Genomic DNA, 22,348 nt, shown 5'->3' on the forward strand with positions numbered 1-22,348 from the left:
TAAACAAAAATAATTTAGATAGTTCAACATAAAGCACATCACCACTGCAAAACACTGACACCTTCTGGTAGGCTAGTGTTTAGTGTAAACACAAAATAAATCAGACCTCAATGTTTTCATGTGAGCAATAAGGGTTTTCATAGCAAATAGTACAGGACATTCGCCGAATCACAGAACAGTTAAAATGTCACCAATAATAAAAATGTATGTGATGGTTCAGAAAATACTGCCACTAGTTCATTGTTTCGCTCTATGAAACATTTAAATGTATAGAAGTATGTAGTTTTCTTAAAGGCATCAGAATAGCTCTCTATTTATGAATAAGTCCTGTTTTTGTTGTTGCCATCTCGGTCATTTTGGCAGGAGTTGCAACTGACGTGGTATTTCTCAGCAGATGTTGACGCAGCAAAACAAGCATCAGATGAGCACGTTGTGGTTTTGCGTCTCTAAGCTACCAGTGAGGCGGAATAATGTGCCAGGGACAAACTGTGATCTGGCACCACAATTAAATTTTCAAAATGACTTGGCGAAATTTATTCAGACTGATAGTCTGGATCAGCTGAGGGCAGTAGATTTTCGTCTATGTAAAACCTATTGGTTATCGTGGTTTTGCAAAAGCGAGCTGCCTGAGAGCTTAACAAATTGCAGTGAAACTGGAAACTCATTTCGCCTTAAGCCTTTTATCTTTCATCATCTGGTAAGGAAGAGATGAAAATTGATGAGAAAGTAGTCTGATGAGGAATACCTCTTTTCAAGAGACAACTATTCAAACCAACAGGGGACAACATGCCCAGGCACTAGATCATATTGTCACACTATATATTTAAATTAGGGCCGTCATGATATCATGTTTTTCGCATGTCATGATGTCGATATTATGACTGTATCTATTTGTATATTTCTGTGAACAAATAATGCTATCAGCCAAATTCATCGTTTGTTTATTTTTCACACTTAAACTTTGAGTGTAAGGATTAGAGAGGGGATGTGTGACCATTGTGGTTCAGATCTTAATACAGGTGCTGAATTATTTACAATATTATCACATTTATGGTTTCATGAATCACAGTTTTTGATATAACAGTAACATTTTGTGGATAAGATACACACAATAAAGACCTCTGTTGTAATGCTATATCTTTCGCTTCTGCTAGGCACGATAGTGTTTGCTGAACATTCACATGTGTCTGATTTAATCATTTCCCCAGAATCACAGTTTGAGCGAAGCACCTTAATTAAAGTAAATTAATCTCTGTTTGAACTCAGTGGCTGTAAATCCGAGACCCGGTTGTCCCATTCCTTACGAGTCCCTTGTAACTCAATGTGACCGGTCTGCATATATCTCCTTTGATTACAGCTAATGTTAATTGCTTATAAAGTCTTAAACTAAATCCACAGCTATGTTATGAATGTGTACACTGTTTACATGTGCCACCTTCATTAGGGCTGGTAGAGTATCGGCTATAAGCTGTCAAGAACTGACATTACATTCTTAGTTAATGAGAGGGATGTGAGGCTTGGTGTAACCACAAGGTGGAGATCACAAACCATCTTTTGTTCAGAAGGATAAACTGGCCTTGATTCAGAACCGTTAATATTTATTAGTTAACTCATATTTAATGTTGTCTGTTCCCTCTTATTTATTTAAAGGGACAGTTCACCCAAAATAAAAAATTCTGTCGTTTAATACCCTCTTGTCATTTCAAACCTGTATACGACGGAACACAAAAACATATATTTTGAAGAATGTGGTAGCCGAACAACGGTGGTACCCAATCACCTCCATCCAAAACCAAAGTCAATGCGTACCACTGTTGTTCAATTTCCAGCATTCTTCATAATATATATTTTGTGAGGCTGAGCAAATGATGACAGAATCTTCCTTTTTGGGTAAACTATTCCTTTGAGGTAGACTAAGATAGCTGTGAAAGGTTCACATGCGGATATTGCTTTAGAGACAATTGTTTGAATATGCTTTGCATGGTAGAGCATCGCTCTAAATATGTGCAAAAACTGAACAAATGCACAACTCAACTCTGTCCATTTGTCAGCAGCTCTGCTTTTGACATGCACTCACAACCTGACTAGAATAGGTGAAGTTTGTTGTTAAGGAGTCCCTCTGCAAACAGATTGTATACTCTGTTGTCCTGCAACGAAATGATTGATGAAATTATATAAGGACCATTGGCTGTTCCCCTCCCCTTTTCAGTTTGTCTGTACATGTGCCGGCTGATCGAGTTGTTTGAAGGTGCAGGGTTTGTTGGTGGGGGGATCGAAATATTGAAGAGGGGTGAGCGTAAGCTGGCAGCCTAGCCTGAGGTCAGATTTCACAGCCCCCTCTCTGCGTGTTTTATAGAAAATTGCTATTTCAGTCATCCCCAGCATGCGAGCGTCAATGTTTGGTCGATTGCTCATGTTACAGCCGCCGAATGAGTGACAGTCAGACTCGGTGGCTTACAACAGAGCCTCAGCGGAAAATTCTGAGCCTGGGATCAGTCCTGGGAAAAAAATACAAGTCGCTCGCATCGTCCTGGTAGGGGGGCGGGTGTTAAAACGTTGGACCAACGAGTGAGCGGCAGTTGCCGTTGTGACCTCCACTTCACAAATACCTTTAATGGCAAGAAAATGCGCTTGATGTGATTATTTTTAAGTTTGAGAAGCAGGAGGGAATGAGTCATCTGCTTTGATTTGATGCTGAGATTTGCAGCATCTTCAGCTGCTGTGAAGGAAATATTTGAAAAGAAAAAATAAATAGGGAGCTTAAAAAACTGGACCGTTGTTCGTTCCTTTCATAGCTGTCTGCTTCAATAATTATAATGTGATATTCACAAAAGATTCCCAAAAGCCACAAATTTCAGATTTATTCATTTAGATGAAAGAGAGAGACATTCATTCCCTCTTCAGCCATTCATTTCATTGTGATTACTGCCACAAATCTCACGCACTTTATCTGGTTATCAGACCGAAATAAACAATCGGCCGCTCTTTAAACTTGAGAGATATTTAATCTAATAACCGTTAGGAGCCAGCAATTTGAGATGGCTGTCTACGTGCTTATCATACCAAGGTTATCTTTTGCTAAGCGCACAGGATGACAAGTATGTCTGTGTAATGGGATTAGGTGATTGACAGCAGGGTTAGCCTATCAGCGAGTAGTACCTTCCATTTAAAGGCTGATTGGCTGTTACCTGGTATGCGTCACGTCCGATTTCCCCGTGGTTTTGATCGCGTTGACTCTGATTGTAGGTAAGCGTGCTATGTTTTTATGTGATAATTCTTGGAATTGTTGTTGTGCGTAGTTTTTAATTGTTTTTATTAATCAGTGCAGCTTTGGTGCCGTGTTGCCCGGCATACTGCTTAGTTGGTTTGATGACTGTTCACCTCTCAGGTACATTTATGGTTAAAAGCTTGTGATCTAGTGCGAAAATGGTTGCGTGGGTTTAACATGCTTTTCGGGTATCAAATAGGTGTGATTCCCTGTATCCTATTGTGTTCGCGGTGGGCATGACTGACCAATCCGTGTCCGTTAAGTGTGCTATCTAGCTTGACAACCTGATGGTAAGTGTTTTTAACGTAACTATGACTAAGAGTGGTCATAGTATTATAATGGGTAACATCTCCGTTTGTTTGTTATAGGATTCTCCCTCTCGTTCTATGCCGTGATTTTACGCTGCGATTAAAGTGCTGCAGTTTATACGGCCAGTGTATACGCGACCATCATCGTAAACAAAAGGGAACTGCTCGCTTGGAATGTAATGGGATTAGGTGATTGACAGCAGGGTTAGCCTATCAGCGAGTAGTACCTTCCATTTAAAGGCTGATTGGCTGTTACCTGGTATGCGTCACGTCCGATTTCCCCGTGGTTTTGATCGCGTTGACTCTGATTGTAGGTAAGCGTGCTATGTTTTTATGTGATAATTCTTGGAATTGTTGTTGTGCGTAGTTTTTAATTGTTTTTATTAATCAGTGCAGCTTTGGTGCCGTGTTGCCCGGCATACTGCTTAGTTGGTTTGATGACTGTTCACCTCTCAGGTACATTTATGGTTAAAAGCTTGTGATCTAGTGCGAAAATGGTTGCGTGGGTTTAACATGCTTTTCGGGTATCAAATAGGTGTGATTCCCTGTATCCTATTGTGTTCGCGGTGGGCATGACTGACCAATCCGTGTCCGTTAAGTGTGCTATCTAGCTTGACAACCTGATGGTAAGTGTTTTTAACGTAACTATGACTAAGAGTGGTCATAGTATTATAATGGGTAACATCTCCGTTTGTTTGTTATAGGATTCTCCCTCTCGTTCTATGCCGTGATTTTACGCTGCGATTAAAGTGCTGCAGTTTATACGGCCAGTGTATACGCGACCATCATCGTAAACAAAAGGGGACTGCTCGCTTGGTTATAATCGGGGCGTTATATATACATATAATCCCGCTTCATACATCTCTGCCTTGTGTGGAAGGACTATTAAGCTCCTCCTGCTTGCAGCGGAGCTAGCTCCCTTCTGTTGTTTCTGTTATTTAACCTTTTTCTTTTGTTTTGTTACTTTTATTTCCATGAATTACGGTTTGTTTAGTTTTATTTATTTGCTTTTCTCTCTGCTCCTTATTGTAAGGGCAGTAAATTGCTAATAGCTTGGGATATCTGTGATCAACCATCTGTTTGTGAAATCCTATTTGTGTGTGAGCATCTACTGAGTTAAAGTCTCGTAGTAGACCAACAATTGATCTTCCTAACTGGATTGTTTTTCTTTATGTTTGTTATTTCCATTTATTAATTTGGACTCTATTAATGTCAACACTGCCATCTTTATTGTTATAGTTTCTTATTATTTTGCAGGAGCTGAGGTCCCACGGGTGGATTGCTCTTTCTGGTGGTGGTCCTATCGTGTGCAGTGTACACTCGAGTGTGTGAAAGTGTGATTAAACTGCACGGGTGTGAGTGTCGTGTGGAAGTGTGTCCCGTAGAATCGAACTCCCCAGTGCTTCCTGCCGTTGGGAGCTTCAGCCCTGCTGGTATTTAGATTTGTTTTACAGCTGCTCTATATCAAGTTGGTTTGTATGTGTTTCTGTTTGTTTTATTTGAAGTGGGGTTTCAATGTCCCATCTAACATTTTAAAGGATTTTCCTAGTAATAAACATTTGTATTTTTGTATTACTCGCGTCTCTTGTCTACTTCCATGAGGGAACTGAACCTGTGTGCTTGCTCATAGTTTGAGTATTTTTCCCTGGGATTAATTCCTAGGGTGGCGTAGTCGGACTCTTTATTCGTGAATAGAACTTACTCTGTGTCTCAAATTTCACCACCTCGTCACATTCTGGCGTAGTCGGCAGGGTCCCCTCTGGTGTAGTACAGAGACGTGGGTATTTTGTGTTTGTTGTTTTTCTTTCTTTCTTTGTTCTCTGGTAGGAACCAGACAGTAACAGTTGCTCTGTGGTGGATCGGCACAAGTTAACTTTAATCTCTATTTGTGGTAAGTGCTTGTGCAGTTACAGAAATGGAGGATGAATTGAACGAGTTAAGGGATTTAGTAGCTCAATTAAAAGCTGATAACGAAAGGCTGCGGCAAGAGCCAGTGTCTGTTGCACAGCCGGGTCCATCTAGTGTTACTATTCCTGTCGGTGCAGATCCCCCACGTATTGGTGCTGGTGTTTCAACATCGGAGCGGTTTGTTTTCGTTCCTCGCGATCGTAGGTGCCCAAAATTTAGTGGCCGGTCGGGTATTGGCATCAATGAGTGGGTGGAGGAGGCCCAGGCCTGTATGCGGCTTCGCCATCTGTCTACAGCTGATCAGGCATTTTTCTTGTTTGATCATCTGGAGGGTGAGGCGAGGGAAGAAATTCGTTATCGGTCGAGGAACGAGAGGGAGGATCCGGATGAAATTATTAAAGTATTATGTGAATTATATGGTTGCAATAAGTCTTATGTAGCACTTCAGGAGTCATTCTTTTCCAGAAGACAACTGGACGGGGAGACTTTGGTGGAGTTCTCCTTGGCCCTGATGAGTCTTCTGGATAAAGTTAAAAGTCAGTCACCCCATGGTATGCCTAACGCCGAAATTTTGCTAAGAGATCAGTTCGTTGAATATGTTAATGATTGCGCTCTTCGACGTGAACTTAAGCAATTGGTGCGTCGCCAGCCCACTGCCACTTTGTTCGACATTCGCAGTGAAGCTCTTCGTTGGGAAAGAGAAGGCATGCCGGGTGGGGTGCGTAGTCGAAGTCAGTCTGTTCCATCCGCTTATGGCATTCAATATGGGGTGCAGGGACATCAGCATGGAAATAGTGGTTCAGCAACATCAGAAATGAGTGAACTACGGGAAATGCTTAGAAAGCAGCAACAACAACTGAATCAGTTAACCCAAGGTATGGCTCAGCTGCAGAATCCCCAGCCACGTTCGCGACCATTTAGGGCTAATTTAATTTGCAGAAGGTGTCAGCAACCTGGCCATTTTGCCAGTGATTGCGATGGGGTGCGGATATCCGTTCCACCATCAGCCCGTGTGACTTCTGCTTTAATGAGAGGTGGACAGCCATTATCCGTACAGCCGCCGGAAAACTAGTTCCCACCGAGTTGCAGGGCCAAAATTTGGTTGGGAAAAGGGTAGGCTCCAAAAATGTATCTGGTTCTGATTTTATGTCACGTTTTATGTCGTCTTGCCCACAGCTTGTTGTATTGATGGGTGGGGTTAAGGTACCCTGCCTGGTGGACACCGGTTCCATGGTGTCCACCATTACTGAAAGTTGGTTTGTGACTAATTTTGGGTTGTGGGGTCAGGAACAGCTTAGAGCATGCCATTGGTTACAGCTTCGAGCAGCCAATGGCCTTTCAATTCCCTATGTCGGCTATTTGGAATTAGACGTGGAGCTCTGTGGGCGAGTAGTTTTAAGTTGTGGTGTGCTGGTGGTCAGAGATCCCCCTGGTGGTATATGTGCAGATGTTCCTGGGGTTTTGGGCATGAACATCCTGGGACGCTGCTACCAGGAGCTCTTTGGCCAGCATGGCACAGCTCTCTTCGACCTACCAGTCGTGTCACAGGCCCCTCACTCTGTTTTTCAGGCTTTACAACATTGCCATCAGGTTGACGGCCAGTCTGTTTCAGATTGTGGGGGACGAGTCAAAGTGCGGGGACGTAGGGCGTGTCGCATCTCAGGTGGCACAATGACATTTGTTGCTGCAACCTGCTCGATGACATATTCGAGCGTTACAGTACTGTTTGAACCACCAGTTTCTGGTCTACCAGCGGGCTTGCTGGCATCTCCTTCTCTTTTAAGGGTAGACCGTGGTACAGTCTATGTGCCCATAGTTAACGTGGGCACGGTCGATGTAGTGCTGTACGCTAGCACTGTTATTGGCACAGTGAATAAAGTTGATGTGATAAGTTTGCCACCAGAGGTCACAGAAGTTAAGACCGTTACGGTCAAGGTCAATACACAGGTTGTGCAGGCCCCCTCTACCATACAGGAGAAGATAGCGATGCTTGATTTATCTGTGTTATCTGAAGAAGAACAGGTTAAGGTCAGGGCATTACTGGAGAAGTATTTGCCTGTGTTCTCTATGAACGATGGGGATTTGGGATGTACTAATCGGATATCCCATGAAATCCCCTTGTTGGATGACATCCCTGTTAGGCAGCGGTTCCGGCGAATCCCTCCATCAGAGTATGAGGTGGTAAAGGCACATATCAATCAATTGTTGGAAACTCAGGTAATTCGAGAGAGCTGCAGTCCCTATGCTTCGCCTATTGTCCTTGTTAAAAAGAAGGATGGTAGTCTGCGCATGTGTGTGGACTACCGTCGCTTAAATTCAAAGACTAGGAAGGATGCGTTCCCTCTACCACGTATTGAGGAGACTTTGGACTCGCTGGCTGGGGCCCGTTGGTTTTCTACCATGGACCTGGCCAGCGGGTACAATCAGGTACCTGTAGCTGAGGTCGATAAATCTAAAACTGCTTTTTGCACACCTTTCGGCCTATTTGAGTGGAATAGGATGCCATTTGGGTTGTGCAATGCCCCAAGCACCTTCCAACGATTGATGGAGCGGTTATTTGGTGAGCAGCAGTGCCAGTCCCTCCTTTTATACCTCGATGATATTATTGTCTTTTCCTCCTCGGTGGATCAACATCTTGCTCGGATGGAGGTTGTCCTGAGCCGCTTGCAGACAGAAGGTTTGAAGGTCAAACTATCAAAGTGTGCTTTTTTCCAAAAGAGAGTGCATTATTTGGGGCATGTCATTTCTTCAGAGGGAGTGTCTACTGACCCCGGTAAGGTGGAGGTAGTTGCACAATGGCCTTGTCCCACCAGTGTTACAGAATTGCGCTCTTTCTTGGGATTTGCTAGCTATTATCGACGGTATGTAGAGGGGTTTGCCAAGCTGGCTGCCCCCCTTCACAGGTTGGTGGCACGGCTGTCAAGCCCAAAGCGCCCGAAACAGGGAGGTCGGGAGTTTACTGAAGCTTGGTCCTCGGAATGTCAGTGTGGCTTTGAGGAGTTGAAAGGTAAATTAACCACAGCCCCAGTGCTTGCCTACGCTGACTTTTCATTACCTTTCATTTTAGAGGTAGATGCCAGTCATGAAGGCCTCGGGGCAGTCCTTTCACAGGAGCAAGAAGGCAAGGTGCGCCCTATAGCGTATGGCAGCCGCAGTCTTAGGCCCACTGAGCGCAATACATCTAACTATAGCTCCATGAAACTGGAGTTCTTGGCTCTCAAGTGGGCCATGACTGAAAAGTTTAGAGAGTACTTGCTGGGCCAGAAATCTGTGGTGTTTACTGATAACAACCCCCTTAGTTACCTGACTTCTGCAAAACTGGGTGCCATGGAGCAACGCTGGGCTTCTCAATTGGCTTCATTTGATTTCGAGATCAAGTATAGGTCAGGGAGAAGCAACCGCAATGCTGACGCCTTGTCACGTCAAAACTTTTCAGGTACAGGTGAAGTGCCCCAGTTGTGTTCCGGTATGGCCGTTCCAGTGGCATTGCAGCGAGCTTCCCAAGGTGGAGTTGTGGCCTTGGTCAATCAGGTGACCTCATTTCCTGATGCTTCAAATGGCGACATGGGTGCTCAGCAGGTAGCAGACCCAGTCATAGGAGAGTTGTTGGAGTTTTGGAGGCGTAAGTTGCCCCCGACTCCTGAAGAGCGCAAGAAACTCTCCAGGTCTGCCATTGTTCTGCTCCGGCAATGGGACCGCCTAGTGGAGACTGATGGTGTGCTCTACCGGCGTGTGTGTCGCTCAGATGGGGGAGAGGAAATCCTTCAGGTGTTATTGCCGGCAGATCTGAAACACTATGTCTTAACCCAGCTTCACCAACAGCATGGGCACCAGGGGGTCGAGCGTACATTCCAGCTAGTGCGCCAGCGATGCTACTGGCCTGGTATGTCTGCAGATATCGACCGCTGGTGTCATGAGTGTGAGCGGTGCCAGTGTGCTAAAGGTGTCCCCACGGCCCCTAGTAGTTTTATGGGGCACTTGTTGGCTGCACGGCCGAACGACATTGTGGCCTTGGATTTTACAGTGTTGGAGCTCTCGAGGTCTGGCCTTGAGAACGTGCTGGTCATGACCGATATTTTCACCAAATATACCTTGGCAATCCCCACTAAAGATCAACGAGCAGAGACTGTTGCTCAGGTTCTTGTAGTGGAGTGGTTTTGTAAATTCGGCGTGCCAGGGCGCATCCACTCCGACCAAGGCCGGAACTTTGAATCCGTCCTAATTCAACAGCTTTGTTCTCTGTATGGAGTCGAGAAATCACGTACCACCCCTTATCACCCCGCTGGAAATGGCCAGTGTGAGCGTTTTAACAGAACATTGCATAATCTATTGCGCACTTTGCCGCCCTCCCAAAAGGGTGATTGGCCACTTTGCCTTCCTCAGGTACTTTTTGCGTATAACACTACTCCTCATCAGGCAACCGGGGAATCTCCTTTTTTTCTAATGTTTGGACAGGAGCCCAGACTTCCTGTTGATTTCTTACTTGGCAGAGTCCAAGAGCCATTAGCTGGGGGGGTTAATAGGTGGATTCTAGAGCAGCAGGATCGGTTGCAGGTTGCGTTTGAGGGTGCTCGTGAACGGTTGGGTGATGCAGCCGATCGGCGAAAGGCCCGGCATGACCGGCGGGTGAAGGAAGCACCACTGAAGGAGGGTCAGCTGGTGTACCTCCGCAATCATAGTGTGAGGGGTAGATGTAAAATCCAGGACCTGTGGAATTCAGTGGTGTACAAGGTAATGAGAGCACCTAAGGACGGTGGGGCGGTATATACCATTGCTCCCATTACAGATCTGGGAAAAGTAAAGCATGTGCATCGATCTTTGCTCAAGGCTCAGATCCATCAGGATCTGCCGATTGGATTGTCTGATAGTCCAGTGGCTGAATCTGTGTCGTCTCTGGAAGAGGGATGTGATGAGGATTTATTTGTCTTTGTGTCAGAGACACCACAAGTCAGAGGTGGGTTGAGGCTACAGGACATTGTTCCTGGCCCACCTCAGATATCGGGTGACCGGCCAATTGTGGAGACCTTCAGGGTAACCGAGGGTACTGGGCTTGATGTGGGTTTACCCCCGGCAGAAGTACCTACAAATTCACTGGAGGTAGGCGAGGGGATGGCAAGAAGGACTGGTAGAAGAACTGCAGGTCAGCACTCTAATAGGTACCATCTCCCTCGAGCAGTGGGTACTGGTTCAGTTTCCCTTATAGTGAGTAGTGCAGTAGGTACCTTGTTTCGCCCTTGGAACTGAGAGTTCCTAGGTGGGATTCTGTGTGGTTCACCGTCGGGTCGACGTTGCAGAAACTGGTGGTGGAATGTAATGGGATTAGGTGATTGACAGCAGGGTTAGCCTATCAGCGAGTAGTACCTTCCATTTAAAGGCTGATTGGCTGTTACCTGGTATGCGTCACGTCCGATTTCCCCGTGGTTTTGATCGCGTTGACTCTGATTGTAGGTAAGCGTGCTATGTTTTTATGTGATAATTCTTGGAATTGTTGTTGTGCGTAGTTTTTAATTGTTTTTATTAATCAGTGCAGCTTTGGTGCCGTGTTGCCCGGCATACTGCTTAGTTGGTTTGATGACTGTTCACCTCTCAGGTACATTTATGGTTAAAAGCTTGTGATCTAGTGCGAAAATGGTTGCGTGGGTTTAACATGCTTTTCGGGTATCAAATAGGTGTGATTCCCTGTATCCTATTGTGTTCGCGGTGGGCATGACTGACCAATCCGTGTCCGTTAAGTGTGCTATCTAGCTTGACAACCTGATGGTAAGTGTTTTTAACGTAACTATGACTAAGAGTGGTCATAGTATTATAATGGGTAACATCTCCGTTTGTTTGTTATAGGATTCTCCCTCTCGTTCTATGCCGTGATTTTACGCTGCGATTAAAGTGCTGCAGTTTATACGGCCAGTGTATACGCGACCATCATCGTAAACAAAAGGGGACTGCTCGCTTGGTTATAATCGGGGCGTTATATATACATATAATCCCGCTTCATACATCTCTGCCTTGTGTGGAAGGACTATTAAGCTCCTCCTGCTTGCAGCGGAGCTAGCTCCCTTCTGTTGTTTCTGTTATTTAACCTTTTTCTTTTGTTTTGTTACTTTTATTTCCATGAATTACGGTTTGTTTAGTTTTATTTATTTGCTTTTCTCTCTGCTCCTTATTGTAAGGGCAGTAAATTGCTAATAGCTTGGGATATCTGTGATCAACCATCTGTTTGTGAAATCCTATTTGTGTGTGAGCATCTACTGAGTTAAAGTCTCGTAGTAGACCAACAATTGATCTTCCTAACTGGATTGTTTTTCTTTATGTTTGTTATTTCCATTTATTAATTTGGACTCTATTAATGTCAACACTGCCATCTTTATTGTTATAGTTTCTTATTATTTTGCAGGAGCTGAGGTCCCACGGGTGGATTGCTCTTTCTGGTGGTGGTCCTATCGTGTGCAGTGTACACTCGAGTGTGTGAAAGTGTGATTAAACTGCACGGGTGTGAGTGTCGTGTGGAAGTGTGTCCCGTAGAATCGAACTCCCCAGTGCTTCCTGCCGTTGGGAGCTTCAGCCCTGCTGGTATTTAGATTTGTTTTACAGCTGCTCTATATCAAGTTGGTTTGTATGTGTTTCTGTTTGTTTTATTTGAAGTGGGGTTTCAATGTCCCATCTAACATTTTAAAGGATTTTCCTAGTAATAAACATTTGTATTTTTGTATTACTCGCGTCTCTTGTCTACTTCCATGAGGGAACTGAACCTGTGTGCTTGCTCATAGTTTGAGTATTTTTCCCTGGGATTAATTCCTAGGGTGGCGTAGTCGGACTCTTTATTCGTGAATAGAACTTACTCTGTGTCTCAAATTTCACCACCTCGTCACATCTGGTTAAGGGTCTCAGTATCCACACTTGCGTCCACGGTAAGCGGGCAAATGCACGGAATGAAAACTGGCCTCAAATGTGAAATCAAAAACACCGTTGTCATCACTTGGTCAAAAGCGTGAGAATTATTCATGAACTGTGAACATTGAAAGAGCTTAGAGATTATGTTTTATTGACCGTACAGTAAGTATGTGCTGTGCGTTATTGTATGACTTTACATTTAATGTAGACAAAATCGAACAGTGCTGACCACTACAAATGCTCAATTCCCCAAATTTAGTTTGCATTGTAGTACAGACCATTCCTTCCTGATGTGTATAATTTCCTATATGAAATGTACTAAATGTAAATATTTTCTCAATGTGATTTTAAGTAGCTTAGCATCATCACTGCAAAAATAAAGTGCCAATCGATAAAAGTTGACTCACAGCTTTGGTTTGCATCAGGGCTTCATGATGGATTGTACAATGACAGCTTTGAGCGGCAAACTCTTCTCCCAGCATCCATAGCTCTGCTTTTATTTATTTATGTGACTCTGAGGTTCTTGGCACAGATGTCTGTCACACAAATACCCCGTCTCACTCGTGTTGATAATTTATTTAACATGTTTGTGCACAAAATGCTAGAAGAACAAGCACAGCGATGTTCCCTGTGTGTTAAGAGGTTAATGCTACAGGGAAGGCCAGAGAAAGAGGCGGAGAGCGCTCTGTTGTTTGAAAAATGAAACTAAACCTCTCTGTAAGGGTCTTGATGAGGGCTGGTGAAAAGTATCCCACAAAAACAGGATTACATTCGGCCTGTTTTGGCCCAGAGCGACTTTGGATTAAACTGCCTACGGATCCCAGTTGGCTATGAACTGGACCTGCAGTTTTTATAAACCCCTTCAACCTCTTGTTTGTTCTCAGGCCAGCCTGTGTACCTCCACCTTGTATATATATTTGCCCCTCTCAACGATAAACAAAAGCTACAAAAATAGCCTCGGGCCCCCACTTGTATCGTTAAAGCTGCCTGTCAAAACCGTACTTCTCTTCTTCTCTCTTTGGGAGATCTTGAAAAGTGAAAAACAACTTGAGGTTATGCATGGTCTCGTTTGCATTGCACTGACTAAAAACACGTGCGAGACAAACATTCTCACATTCATGTTACATGAACTACCTAGCTGAAGCCATCCATGCTGTTCCAATTGCTACTTATGCTGATGTATTGTAGTTTATTTTATTTAAATGTATTTGAATGCTTATTTTTTCCCTAATATACTTTTATTTTGTTTCATCAAATAAAACGCTGACGTCACACGCTATATGTTGCATGTTGCAGTGGCGCCGCCATCTTGGGAGGATAATACTCCACTGCTATCATTGTTTTGGTATGTACCGTTACTTGTTTTGTTTGATATATGGAGAAATCAAAAGTGTAAGAACCGTGGGCTTTTCCTGAATGACTCTGCGTAATGCTATTGCAGTTTTTAACACGGCAAGAGCGACCTACCATAATTATATTTCCTAAACAAGAAAAACAAAACAACGCATTAGCAGCCATCCTCCTCTGGATGAAAGACCATCACCTGCAGATGAACCTTGCAAAAACTGAGCTGCTTGTAATCCCGGCCGACACAAAGACTTTTCCATTCAACTTGGCTCATCAACCATCACGTCTTCCAGAAAGGCCAGAAACCTGGGAATGGTGATCAATGATCAGCTTTACTTCACAGATCAGGTTGCCAGCACCACCCGGTCTTGTAGATTCATCCTCTACAATATTAGGAAAATTAGACCCTTCTCTTCAGAGCAGGCTACGCAAGTCCTAGTCCAGGCTCTTGTCCTGTCCAGACTGGACTTCCAGCTTGCACAACCAAACCTCTTCAGATGATTCAGAATGCAGCGGCAAGAGTGGTCTTCAATTAACTGAAGAGATAACAAGTCACTATTCTCTTCATTAAGTGACATTGGATCCCTATAGTGGGTCGCATCAAATTCATGACTCTGGCCTACAAGACCATTACTGAATAGGTACTCCCTTATCTTCAATCGCTAATGCAGACGTATGTACCCGCCAGATCCCTACGCTCAGCAAACAAATGATGTCTTGTGGTGCCACCCCAAAAAGGTAAAAAATCTCTCTCACGTACCTTCCCTGGATTGGTTCCATTTATGTGGAATGATCTACTCACTGCTACAAGATCTGCAGATTCTGTAGTCATCTTTTAGAATCATCTGAAAACAGATCTCTTGTGTCAACACCTGACCTATCAGTTATGACTTCTATCTCTTTTCTATTCTTTAAAAAAAACCTTCCAACTTCGCTCCGTATACTGTGGTAGGCTATATGAGACCTGTTTTTGATTGCACGCTTTTTGTTGTCCTTATGTTCTCCCAATTGCTTCTTTTGTTTACCTCATCTGTAAATCGCTTTGGATGAAAGCGTCTGCTAAATGTCTAAATGTAGCTCACTCACCCGAAACATAGTCGGTGGGCATTAAGATATGGACCAATATGGCCAAAAGTATTAATTTGACTATCATTTAAAGTTTTTTTTGAATTTTATTATGTTAAAAAACAGTTTTGACCACATCTCGACAGCTACTGGAGCGGAAGACTCACGGACGCGCACCGAAGAAGCACAGGTGGGAAACTCGTTTGTTAATGGGAAGATGGGTTAACGGGAAGATGTTAGAATGAGGTCCTGCAATAAATCTCTATGTTTGCTTTGTATTGATAGAAATCAACACGAATGTCACGTTTTACTATTTTGTTTTGATGTTGAAAAGTAGGGTCATTCAAGTTAATATATTCTACATACAAGTTTCCATAATTATAATTCAATATTCAATAAGTTTCCATTCTCCACATATGGCATTTTCCACTCAAGTTGATGCTACATTCGTATACATATGACGTAGCAGATTTCACAGATTCTTATTGAGTTTTCTTTCAGGAGCTTTTGCAGTCACTTGTTGTTCCGTGCCGGGAAAAACATTTACAGAGATTCCAATGGATATAATGGTTATAAGGAGAACATTATAGGTTTTAATGGAATTTATAAAAGTCTTGTTGGGTCTCTACTGGAAATGTGTTGGGTTCCTCTAAGTCCATTAAACACTACTGGAGTGACAACAAAAGACACACTATAAAACAATGTAATGGTTAGTGGCTAGCTGATGGTTTATAATAGTATTTGTAATAGGAACCAATATAAAATTGAAGTATGGGACATGGGAATATTGCCAATCTATAGATCACCGTCACATCCCCACTTTGTTCAAAAACCAAACAAAATTGGAAAACAGCTGAAAGACCCGAGTATGTTTAGCTGTCATGAGCGCAGGCAAGCAGGCAGCAGTCAGCAGTCACTCTACTGATGTAAAGTGTTCATTAAAAGCTTGAGACACAGCCAAGTCATAAATTTATTGTTGCAGGCAGGCGCCTTTGCAAGATATACTGCTTCTCGGACATGCCTTGCCGTGGCGTTCAACACAGATTTGCATCTCTGCTTTGCTATGGCAGATAAAGCCAAATGGTGTATTCCTGTAGCTCAGTTCGTAGAGCATTGCGTTAGCGGTGCAAAGTAGGTTCGGGTTCTACGAAACACACATATTGTATTGCAATGCGGATGTTACATTGACTGCACTCGTGCATAAAAAACAAATAGGCCTTATTGATGATCAATGCAATTAAATACCGTATGTGCCACGGGTTACTGTATTTATTGTTAATAAAGTATTCTTGTCTTTGACACTCTTGTTCAAGATGTAAATCGCTCAATCCACATTTAAAGACGCCACATTGCATCTCTAATATAATAAAATAAATATAGTTCTAGATAAAACATATAGTACGGATATAGAAATGCACCGTGGGACTCATTAGCTGTTGTGTCATGCAGATCAAAGGGAGTCAACTGCATGCTTGCATTATTAGGATTTATTCACTAGTGCATTCCTGTCATAACGTGCTATTCATATTGTGTGGTGTGGATAGACACATCTCGAGGCTAAGACTGACTTTGGATGGCCTCCAGTGAGAGTTTGCAAACACTTATTTAGAAGCTCCCCCTGAAGAAGCTGCACATAATTTCAATCCCCCCCACCCCATGGACAACTCGCACCACCCTAGAAGACCCTTGCCCTGTGATTTACAACCAATTGGCCCTTATGGTACATTTGGCCTCTTTGTCAGTCAGGCCGGAATCCAACATGAGAGTTTGCCCTATGGGGGGGGGGGGCATTTAAAAAACGGCCAGGTGCAGCCCCTACATTCAGCACCCAGCGGGTGGGCTAGAGGGAGGGGACATAGAGAGGAAAAGAGAGAAAAGCCTGGCAGAGTTGGGAGATACCCTCACTTTGTGTTCAGTTCTTCTATTGATTGTTCGGAGATGTATAGCTACAGTAAACCCGGTCACTTCACCTGGATGGCGACATTGAGAGAGTGTGGAGGCTTTACTAATGGGGGTAAGAATGTGTTTGAATCTCTGGGATGATGTGAATGCACCCATCAAGTCTTGCACTTGGCAAGAAGCTGTCGTGTGTAAAGAGAGATCACGCTGGGGCAGCAAGATGCTGAGCATTGCTTGCACATGCAAATGTCTTGTTTTACTCCTATGAAATGCACACAGAGGCATTTTACAACCTTTAACTGCTTTGCTGAGCCGGTCGCATGTGGCTGTTGAACCTTTAATTTATTGAAAGACTTGGCAGAGCATTTAATGAAGAGATTTCTGGGCGCATTTGTAAGATTTGCTGCTGTCTGTATCATTATTAGTTACTAACACGGCTTAATGTTTTTATTAAATTTGTCATCAAGTTGAATCCTCTAATACCCTCATCTGGTTTCATTTTCATTTGGGATGGGAGGGAAACAAACACAGCCTGTCTGAACATGTGTACTGTTGTTGGCATGTAAACATTTGCGTCTGTGTGTATGTGCCGCTTCGTGATTTGATTGGTCAATCAGCAAAAGGGGTAGAGCTTGTGTCTTTGATATCTTGTCTCAGAGATTTTGGACAAGAGGTCCGTCAACTCAAGACATTGCACAACAGCTGTATCAGGTTTTGGTTCTATAATAAGCTCCCTTCTTCTTGTTGCAGATTGCTGTGTCAGTCCGGTCAAAATGATATGATTTTTTTCTGGCAGATGTTTGAGAGTTAGTGGCTTTGTTTATATTTTATAAATGATATTGTATATAACTTTTATCAACTGTGTTTTGCCTTTTAATGAGACATCAGGATATTTATCATCATATTATGTATTTAAAGGGACATTTACATTTAGACATTTAGCAGAGGCTTTTATCCAAAGCGACTGGAACAACACAAGGACAACAAAAAGCATTAGTGCAGTAAAACTGCGGCCCGTTTCAGAAAGGAGGTTTAATGAAAACTCTATGTAAACCCTGAAATGAGGAAAACCCTGGGTTTTCCGTTTCAGAATGTCAGGTATGTCAAACCTGAGAGAGGAGGGTAACTCAAGCCCGTTTCTAAAGGAGAGGTAACTTATACTCGGGGTCAGTAACCATAGTAACTTACTCTGTTAACCTTACCTGAAGGGGAGCATGTTTTCTTTGGTAAACTCAGAGTTTATTTCGATCTCCTCCCCCTTTTAAAGTGCAAGTGGCGTAACCACAATCTATGGACGATAAGAAATGACCTAATAAAGTATATAAATAAAGTGCACGGATAAAGAAATTAATAAATACAGACATACATGCAGAAATGAAGCGATAAAGGCTATAAAGATATCTTTTTCACATAAAGCCATTGTACTCAAATCTGCGCCGAGCAGGGTTCGAACTCGACTTTGCACGAGAGTCTGACGCCCTTGTGTCTTAGTTTTGATGATGGCTTTTTAAAGGCGTGGTGCACGCGCTTAACCCAGGGTAAGCCTACCCAGAGTCAATTGATCTAATTCAAATCAGCTACAAAAAGTTCAAAATGTTTATAATTTCTATGTAAACCAACTCTGAGTCCAAGTTTTAACCTAGAGTTGGTTGATCCTCCTTATTGAAACAGGCACCAGGTCTCGTATAGCCCACAGTATACAAAGCTAAGTTATTTGTGCACCCAAAAAAGAAAAATCTGGTTCAATTCAATTACCAATGTTCTTCAAAATATCTTCTTTTGTGTTCTGAACAAGAAAGAAAGTCATTATTGATATGAGAAGAGGGTGAGTGAATGATGACAACATTTTCATTTTTTGGATGACTACCCCTTTAAAGCAACCTTGCCGTCTTTAAAGGGATAGTTAACCCAAAAATGGCAATTCAAATAATTAATATACGTAAAAGTGATACTAAAATAATAAAAAAGGTGATTAATGGATCCTAAAAGTTCTTCTGTTCCTTTGAGTCACAATAAAGTCCAAACAAGTATTACAAGTTGAACAAAATAGTGTGACAGAGTGCAGTACTGTAAAAATATTGTTACACTCTTCATGAATGCAGTTTACTGGCTTTGATATCCTAAAATGTATCCTTAAATACAGCGATGAACTACCAAGTGACATTCTCTACCCACAATTCTTTTGTGCCAGGTGTAGGTTATAATTTACCGAGTCAGTCTGTTTGGATTAGAGAGGGATTTAGTGCTTTTGACTTCGATGGAGTCACCTTGCTGTTTATGGAGATGCGATCCAAGCAACATTTGTCACTACCGTATTTCGTAGATACAAAACAAAGGATGTTCACTTGTCAATTCTGATTAAAGGAATACTCCACACAAAACTGAAAACTGTCATGATTTACTCAACCTCAAGTTGTTGCCAACCTGTATACAATTCTTTGTTTGGTTGAACACAAACATATTTGGATGATTGTAGCAAATGAGATTTACGATTTACTGTTTTTATTTTTGTCTAAATGAATTACATGAAATGTTATACCCCAATGAAAACACCACAACATTATTATTGAAAACAAACATTTAATAGACGTGTTTTTCTTCATACCATTATGCTTAAGGTGTCTTAGTTTAGACTTGTAATTCCATTGTATTACATTTTTAAATAGTTTGTTGATATAGAGTCTGACGGCACACTTGTTGACTTTGCATTTCAACAGTATCGGCAAAAAAAGACATGACCTGTCTCTGTAATTTTAGCCGTGGCTGTAATCCACGGGCATTTAAATATTTGTTATAATGCCGTGCCATTGGAGGCTTTAAGGAGATTAAGATGAAACCCTGGCGGGCATTTTTGATGTGTCACAAACTGCTACGGGACTTCATCTTCAGGGTCAAGCTCTTTATTATAGTGTACATTATAACCGATCCAGAATTTTTCTTTACGTTGCTAGCACAGAATATATCTTGGGATGGTCAACTCGTCTTTGCTTCAGAATGTAACGTGATAACCGGTTATAATGGAGATTACCTGATTGGTTTTCATGTGGCGGATTAGCAATGCGCTAATGACACTTGAAGTGGACACACTGTGACTCAGCCAGAACAAAATGTTGTTTATTTTTATGCAGGTTTCTAGTTTCTCTGTAAAGTTTATGGATAAGACTTTGACATTTTTATCTGACCCCCCAAATTATGTTAATACGATGTACGGTTTGTCTTTACTAAGAAGACCTTATTGATTTGTCTTGATGAAAAACAACCAAGGGAAGGAACCAACCGTTGGAAGGCCTGACCAAGCTACCAACCCCATTGGGACTATCTTTGGAACCTGACTTGGAAGTGTTACGTTTCAGCTCATAATTCTCCTGATGATTAGCCAGATAACTTTTGCCTGGTTGTTTTATGGTGTTGTTTTTTTATTGAATGCTAAGAAGGTTGTTAGATGGGTAGGAGGTTTTTACTTAGAAGATGGAACTTTAAGTGGCTCTTAGTACAGTAGCTAGTGGGATTTCGCCCTAGGTCTGCTGGGACCAATTGCTAAGGAGTGAGTGAAGCCTTTATAGAACGAACATGGCAGTGGAATGGTCAAATATTTAACAGGCTATAAATACCTATATGTCATGATAAATAAGGATTCTAAATATTTAACAGAATAAAACCTCAGGAGTGACATAAATTCATCCAACAGCAATGTGAAGAAAATACAGCATGACAAGACACACGCAAACTGTGATGATAACCAAGGTTATCACAAAAAATGTGTCCTAAATACATGTACAAATATGACTGTTCTATTGCTTAAAAGTGAATATGAACTGTTTTGAGGTCAGAAAAAACACGGAGCATCTTTTCTGTTATTTTGACCTGTTTCTCCAGTGCTCCATTTTTTGCTAATAAATGCAAATAGAAACAATATTTTATTTGAAATTTGGGAGAAAATTTGGGAAGAAGTTCACAGAATGAAACAAACATGATCATTTTACCTAAACGCCAATAAATAGTAAATTCAGAAAAACTGAAAATAATTTAGAAATTGTCAGAAAACTGTCAAAATTTAAATTTTCAACCATTTCAGCGCAAGTTAAAATGGTTGCTTTGTGGTGTCCAGTGTGGACCGCAAGAAATAATAATCCATTTTATTGATACACGAGTGGCAGTACTGATATCAGTATTACTGTTTTTCATTCATAAAATGATGCCATTAAAGATACAAATATTTTCTATTCTTATTGTTTATTAATTCATTTGGAGATTAAATGTCAATTGATTGCAATACAAAAGTATATTTTAAACATTCATGTTATGTGTGATTAATCGCAAGTAATTATATATTACAGTAATTGTATATTAAATAATGTAATTTTTATACTATATATTGATTTAGTTTTTACAAAACAGACCCATTAGTGTCCTTTCAGCTGTCGGTTTACGGCGAGTTTATTAATAGCAGTTCATTTATCATTCTTTTAGTTTTGTGGTTTTAGGTCAAAGTTGGACTATAGTTTCTTGTTTCAGTAGGAAATATGTCAGGTCCGGGAAGATAATTGCTTCGTCGAATCATTTCATGGCATCTTTGAATGCAACTCTGACCTTTCATTTCACCATATTAATAAAGGGGATGTGACCTCGTGTCTCCTAACAGCAACCAATGGTATAATTACCTCTTCATAATAGAGAGGTGCTACTTAATAGAAGGAGATGAAGGTAATGTTCATCTTTATGCTCTTATACGCCCTAATACAAGAAGAGCACTGTAAAATGGTATTTAATTCGCGTTTTTGCTCCACGTCTGACTTCTTTGTTACTCCCTTTAGACCCTTTTTTCAGTCTTCAGACACTGCAAGCATAGATCTTCCTCCGTTTTTCTGAATATGAGGTCTAATTGGAAAAGGAGAGGCTTTAGCTGGCCGATTACACTGCCGGGTTTTTAAAAAAACATGAACGAGGTGCAAAATAGGGCAGGCAGATTAAATGCAGGAATCTGATATTTTGGCCCTCGATGGGTTTGTGGCACAAACAGCCGATGTGAGTTGTTGAAGTTACATCTCTGATAAATGTGTGTAGTGTAGGAGTGTAGGAGGCCAAATGTTCTTGGGTTTCGTTTGGAAAGCGATGCGAGGTCTCCTTGTCTCCCGACTACAGGTTTTTCCATGGCGCAGAAAGGCAGGGGGGCGAGTGGGGTGTGATGTGGTTACCCGAGGGTTGACCGTAATAAACTTCTGTCTGGTGTAAGCAGCTGCCCATTTTAATCCAGCAGGTGACTTTAGTGTGCAGGGTTAAAGGTGAAGCATGGCTGCGTTTATGACCTGCTGATCTTCAGGGTAAAGGAACGCTAACATTCACACATCATATGCAAACTCGTAAACGGTAGTAAAGAAATACTTCTCAAACTGTTTTATACATATTGTACAGTATGAACTGTTTACGGATGTGCTGAGACAACATCAAGAAGGATGGCGTTCCCCTTTGAATGTTCTCTTCCCAGATTATTTAATTGTTTTAATAAAAATGTAAAAAAACATTAGATATACAGGCTTTGTGAAACAATGTAATGTATACTTTTGTGTAAATGTTAACATGGTTTTAAAAGCCTTAGTGATGAAAATTTAATTTGAAAAAATGTACAGTATGGCTTTCTTTGTGCAGAACACAAAAGAAGATATTT

General features: G+C 41.9%; 1 protein-coding gene across 9 annotated transcripts in view; it reads left to right on the top strand.

Annotated features, from left to right (window-relative positions):
* The window catches only part of agbl1 (AGBL carboxypeptidase 1), a 154,474-nt gene that overhangs the window by 25,588 nt on the left and 106,538 nt on the right, over nucleotides 1–22,348 (top strand). Inside the window, exons 1-4 of one of the 9 annotated variants that reach the window (XM_079450641.1) lie at nucleotides 3,861–3,890; nucleotides 3,968–4,032; nucleotides 4,112–5,467; nucleotides 11,876–12,051. The exons of 1 other annotated variant lie outside the window; for it this stretch is intronic. The gene's annotated coding sequence lies outside the window, so the exon portion shown is untranslated. 7 more of the 9 variants (XM_079450642.1, XM_079450643.1, XM_079450646.1 and 4 more) reach the window with 7 other exon arrangements.

This window comes from Barbatula barbatula (assembly GCF_947034865.1).
Source record: "Barbatula barbatula genome assembly, chromosome: 25".
Lineage (NCBI taxonomy): Eukaryota > Metazoa > Chordata > Actinopteri > Cypriniformes > Nemacheilidae > Barbatula > Barbatula barbatula.